Source organism: Microtus oregoni, unplaced genomic scaffold (genome assembly GCF_018167655.1).
Source record: "Microtus oregoni isolate MIOR12 unplaced genomic scaffold, Mior012 000079F_ref0000094, whole genome shotgun sequence".
Lineage (NCBI taxonomy): Eukaryota > Metazoa > Chordata > Mammalia > Rodentia > Cricetidae > Microtus > Microtus oregoni.
In genome coordinates, this window is record NW_024544537.1 from 5,090,439 (window position 1) to 5,097,332 (window position 6,894).

Here is a 6,894-nt window from a genome sequence, read left to right on the forward strand (position 1 = left end):
TGACACAAAACTTACAGGAAATTTGAGACACGATGTAAAGATAAAACATAGTAATAATAATAGGAATTGAAGAAAGAAGAGTACTCACAGCTTAAAGGCCTAGACAATTTCTTTAACAAAACGATAGAAGAAAAAATTGATGACCTAAAGAAGGATATGCCTATAAATGTACAAGAAGCTTATGAAACACCAAATATATTGAACCAGAAAAGAAAGTTGCAGAATCATTATAATCAAACATTAAACACACAGAACAAAGAAAGAATATTAAAAACTGTAAGGAAAAAGGACAAGTAACTTATGAAGACAGATTTTTCTAGAAGCTTTTATTCTTTCTAAAAACAGGTGAGCCTAGAAAGATGTCCTGTAGAGTCAGAGAGACCACTCAGACTACAATAACCAAAAAAAACTTCCAAGCATTATAGATAGAGAAAACAAGATATTGTATGATAACATGAAGTTTAAAAATACCTATCCACAAATCAAGCAACAGAGAAAGTAGTAGAGATAAAAGTCCAACTCAAGGAAGTAAATTATACCCATAAACATGCAGGCAATAAATAATCTCATAGCAGCAAAACACAAAGAAGGGAAGCACACACACATATACACAACCAACAGTAAAAACATGAGTAACTGAAAATCATTGATCATTGGTGTCTCTCAATATCATTAGATTTAATTTCCCAATAAAAGTACAGACCGACAGGGTGGATGTTCAATAGTATCCATATTTCTTTAGCATATGAGAAATATACCTCAACATCAAAGATAGACATAACCCCAGAGTAAAGGTTTGGATAAAGATTTTCAAAGAAAAGGGACTTAAGAAACAACTGCTATCATTATTTTACTATCTAACAAAATTGACTTCAAACCAAAATTGATCAAAAAAGATGGTTAAAGACACTGCATACTCATAAAATAAAAATATCAACCAAGATAATTTTTCAATTCTTAACATTTATGCCCCCAGAACAAGAATACACATATTTGTAAAGGAAACATTACTAAAGCTGAAATTAGACATCAACTCTCACACATTAATTATGGGAGACTTCAATACCCCACTCTCACCAATGTGCAGGCCATCCAGACGAAACATAATAGAGAAGCCCTGAAACTAACAGATTTTATGAGCCAAATGTCCTAACAAAATATTTACAGAACATATCACCCAAACTAGAAAGAATATGTCTTTTTTTTCCTATAGCTCATGGAATTTTCTCCAAAATTTACCACATATTCAAATACAAAGCAACTCTCAGTAGATAAGAAAATTAAAACAAGCCAACCCCCTATGCCCTAATAGAACACCACAGATTAAAGCTGGATTTTAACAACAGAAAGAATAGAAATCTTACAAATCTATGAAAACTGATCAACTCTCTACTGGGAAAAGAGAGAAACAAAGAAAGAAATTTAAGACTGCCTAGAATTAAATGAAAATGAATGTACAACATAACCAAATCATAGGACACATGAAAGCAGTATTAGGAGGAAAGTACCTAACACTAACTTCCTACAAAAGAAATTGGAGAGATTTCATACTAGCAATTTAACAACACACCTGAATCTCAAAAACAAAAAGAAGCAAACACACCTTAGTGGAATAGATAAAAAGAAATAATCAAACTGACAGTAAAATTCATTAAAATAGAAACATACAGAACAATACAAATAATCAATGAAACAAAGAGTAGATCTTTGAAGAAATCAACAGGAAAAGTAGTTGTCCAAACTAATGAAAAGGCAAAGAGAGAGTGAGAGCGAGAGAAAGAGAGGGAGAGAGAGACTATTCAAATTAAAAAAAATCAGAAATGAAATGGGGGAAAATAATAATCACAACTGACACCTAAAAATTCTAAAGAATTATTAAGTCATACTTCAAAACCCACACTCCTCAAAATTGGAAAATATAAAGGAAATGGGCAAATTTTTTGATACATAACATATACCAAACTTAAATCAAGTCCAGAAAAATCATTAAACCATCTTATATCCCCTAATGAATTAGAAGCAGTCACTAAAAGTTTTCAAACAAATAAATAAATACAGCAACAACAACAAAGAAAAAAAAACCAGAATGTTTTATTACAGAATTCTATCAGACTTTCAATGAAGAGCTTATACCAATAATCACTAAATTATTCTACAAATAGAAACAGAGGGAGTGTTGACAAATTATTTTTATGAACCCATAGTCACCTTCATACAGAAACCACACACAGATTTAACAAAGAAAAAGAATTACAAACCAATTCTTGAACATTATTGCAAAAATACTCAATAAAATACACACAAATAAAAACCAAGAAAAATACATCAAAATGATCATTCACCATGATAAATGGAGCTTCTTCCCAGAGATGCAGAGATGGTTCAACATATGAATAACTGTCAATGTGATCTACCATATAAACAAACTGAAAGAAAAATTAACACATAATAATCACTTTAAATTCTGAAAAAAACTTTTGACAAAATTCAACAACCCTTAATGATAAAAGACTTGTATAGATCAGGATACAAGCGACATACCTAAAAATAATAAAAGCAATATACAACTAGTCAATGATCAACATCAATTTAAATGAAGAGAAGGTCAAAACAACTCTACTAAAATAAGAGACATGGCATGGCTCTCAGGTTTCTCCATATCTATTAAATGTAGCACTTGACATTTCAGGGAAAGCAAGAAAAAACTAAGGAAGATAAATGGGATACAGTTTGAAAAGGTAGAAGTCAAAGTATTCCTATTTGAAACTGATATGATAGTATATACATAAATGACCCAATTAATTTTACTAGGGAATGCCTACAGATGATAAACACTTTGAACAATATGTTTCAATACAAGATTATTTTTAAAAAAATCAGTATCCCTCCTATATACTAACTACAAATGTGCCTAGAAATAATTTGGGAAAATATTACCCTATATAATAATCAGAAATAATTAAAATATCTTGGGGTAACTCTAACCAAGAAAGTGAAAGACATATGAGACAATAACTTCAATTCTTTAAAAAAGAAACTGAAAAATACTTCAGAAGATGGAAAGATGTCCAATGCTTATGGATTTGAAGGATTAATATAGAAAAAGTAATATCCTACCAAAAGCATTCTACACAGTCCTCATCAAGACAGCAACACAATTCTTTTCAGACCATGATATAACAATATTTAACTTCATATGGGAAAATAAAAAGTCAAGAAGAGCCAAAAAAAATAAACCCACTATGTACAATAAAAGAAATTCTGGAATATCACCATCCCCAATTTTAAGGTTTGCTACACAATTATAGTAATGAAAACCAAATGGTATTGGCATAAACGCTAACAAAATATCTATAGAACATATCACCCAAATAAGAATATATCTTCTTTCCTGTAGCTCATGGAATTTTCTCCAAAATTTACCACATATTCAAACACAAAGCAACTCTCAACGGATATAAGAAAATTGAAATAACTCAACCCCCATATACTAAAAGATCAACACATTTATGCAAAGTTGTTAACCAAATATATAGTATACAATATTACAGACAGATGTATTAATCATTTTATTAAATGTTATAGACAAATAGAATAGCATGAACTATTTTTTTTCAGCTGAACATTTCTCCAAAAGTTTCATTGTGAATCAGAAGAAAAGTTATAGAAAGTTTTCACTTAAGACTAGATTTTTACTAGAAGAAAAGTATCTGATAAGATACAAAACTAATCAGACAGTAATGATGAGGAAATGATTTCAAGATAAAATAATACTCCAAGAAATAGACCTGTACTTGATAATTGCTCATGCACATGGGTTCTTTAATTTTCTGCAAAGTTTCTAAAAGGGTATGAATCACACATGGTCACATTAATGGATATTCAGATATGCATATAATATGTATATAAGTATGCTTTACTTTTGAAAAAAATATCTGTTGGGATAAATAACCTAGTCCTTCTTGAGAGTGACATTTACAGCCACCAAAATGTAATTTCTTCAGTTTTATTTCTTTTTTCTTATATTGAAAAATACTCTTTCCTTATACAATATATTCTGATTACCGTTTCCCATCTCTTGACTACTCAGTGTTTTCCCACTCTTCCTGGCCCATCCACATCTGCTTCCTTTCTGTCTTTCATTAGAAAAAAATAAGTTTGTAAGAGATAACAATTAAAAATTACAAAATAAAATACAAAAGCAAGAAAGCAAAAAACATCACATCAGGCAAGACAAAGCAACCCAACATAAAGAAAGGAGCCTGAAAAACAGGCAATAGAATTAGAGGCTCACTCATTCACACATTCAGGATTGCTATAAAAATTTTATGTGAAAAGCAATGATGTTTGTGCTTGCTGCTTTAGTCTCTGTGAGTTTATATGCATCTTACTTAGGTGATTCAAAGAGTTTTGTTCTCTTGGTGCCCTCCATCCCCTCTGACTCTCACACTCTTTCCATCAACTTCCCTATCAAGAAATTCACTGAACTCTGAGCAGAGGGATTTGAAGGAGACATCCCATCTAAAACTGTGTTTTCCAAGGACTGCATTTCCAAATAATGGTGGTGAATCTCTGTATCTTTTTTTCTACGTACTACAGGAGGAAGCTTCCCTGGTGATGATGAAAAAAAAGTCACTGATCTGTGACTATAGCAGAGCCATTTTCTATGACTCAGGAGTCATTTTATTGACATGTTTTTCACTCTAGTCCTCTGGCCTATCTTTCTTCTGGTTCCTGGTTACTGATGCAGTGTTGGTTATAGGTTCCCCCTCATGAATTGGTCTTTTAATCAAATCAGGTATCGGTTAGCCACTCCCACAAGCTCTATGCTTTCTTTGCCCTAGCATATCATACAAACGGGACACATTGAAGGTCAAAGGTTTTGTGGCTGGGTTTGTGTTTCTGTTTCTGTTTTGGTAGCCTGAATAGTATCTTCCTGAATAAAACAAAACACTAGAATGTCGGTCTGATGGTTCTTTGTAGGAAACTCATGACTTTCACTGATCTGTATGATTGCTGTCTTCAGCAAACCATTGTCTTAGCAACAGCCTACATAGTTTAGAGGTCTCCATGGGACTCTGTTGACGAACATCTCAACTGAATACAACCCAGCTCCAATACTGGAAGTCTTTGGTGACAAGAGATGTCCAGTTGGGACTCCATTTCTTCCATTATTAGGAAACCTCACTAGAATGACCTTTATAGGTTTTACGAATTTGCTATTGCATTATGTTTCCATATCATTCCTCAAATGTCCTTCAATTCCAGCTCTCTTTCCCCACCAGTCCCTCCCTCAACCCCATTTCTCCTCTTCACATGATCATCTATTTCTTGTTCCCACTACCTTCCAATCAGCCTGTAAAATCAATTTGAATCCTCTCTCCCAGAAGATCCATAGAACCCCCTCCAGTTATTGCTAACTTCTCTTGCCTTACCAATTGTAGATTAGTTATAATTTATTTCATATATAATATTTATATATAAGTGAATACATACCACATTTATTTTTTTGTGCCTGGATTACTTCACTCAACATGATTTTTTCTAGTTAAAAATATTTTTTCCTGCTGTCATTTTTAACAGTTGAGTAATACTCCATTTTGTAAGTATACCATGTTTCTTTATTCATTTTTGTTGAGAAACATCTAGGTTGATTCCAGTTTCTGATTATTCAGAATAGAGAAGCAATAAAAGCAATAAACTTTCCTGAACAAAGGTCTTTGTGGTAGAATGGAAAATCTTTTGTGTATATTCCCAAGAGTGTTATAGCTGCATCTGGAGGCACTAGTCCCATCTTCCTGAGGAACTGTCACAGTGATTTACATAATAGATTTATAATTTTGCACTCCCTCCAGCAATAGATGAGTGTTACCCTTATTCCACATCCTTCAGCAATAGATGAGTGTTACCCTTATTCCACATCCTTATAGGATTTTCTCACTTGTGTTATAAACCTGAATAAATCTGACAGGTATAAGATACCATCTCAAAGTCATTTTGATTTCTTGTTTCTCAGAAATTTCAGATTCCTCAAATGAGAATTCTATTTAGATTATACCTATTTTAAATTGGGTTGGCTTCTTTTTGGTATTTAACTTACTGAGTTCTTTATATATTTTTTGAATAGTAGTCCTTTTACATGCAGACATATAGTTGGATCAGCACCATTTGTTGAAGATACTGTCATTTTTCTTGTGTATATTTCTGGCTTTTTTAAATCAAAAATCAGGTGTTCATAAGTGTGTGGATTTATGTGTGGGTCGTCAGTTCCATTCTGTTTATCAGTGTGTCTGGTTTTAGGCCAAGACAATGCAATTTTTATGACTATAGTTCTGTAGTACGATTTGAAATTAGAATAGGATGGCCATTTTTAATATGTTAATCCTACATGTCCTTTAGCATGAGAGATCTTTGCATCTTCTGATATCTTATTCAAGTTTTTTTTTCAACAAGTGGAAGTGTTTATTAAGCAAGCCTTTCAGTTGCTTGTTTAATATCATCTTAAGATATTTTATAATACTTGATGATATTGAGAGAAGTGTTGCTTCTGTGATTTCTTTCTCAGTCTATTTATCATGTACATATAGTTGGGCTACTTATTTCCTCAATGTCTGTTGTAAAGTTTAACTTTTCATTTCTGATTTATTAACTGGGACAGTCTGTCTTCAACTTTTAGTTAGTTTGTATAAGGGTTTTTCTTTGTTGATGATTTTATCAAATAAACAGTTCTTTATTTCATTGATTCTTACATTGTTCTCTTTGTTTATATTTTACTGATTTTAGCTTTAAGATTTCCTGTCTTCTTTTCCTTCTGAGTGTGAGTAATTCTTTTGTTCTTGTTCAGTAGTTTTCAATCGCTCTAAGGACACAAACCTTTAACAAAGTTCCACATGT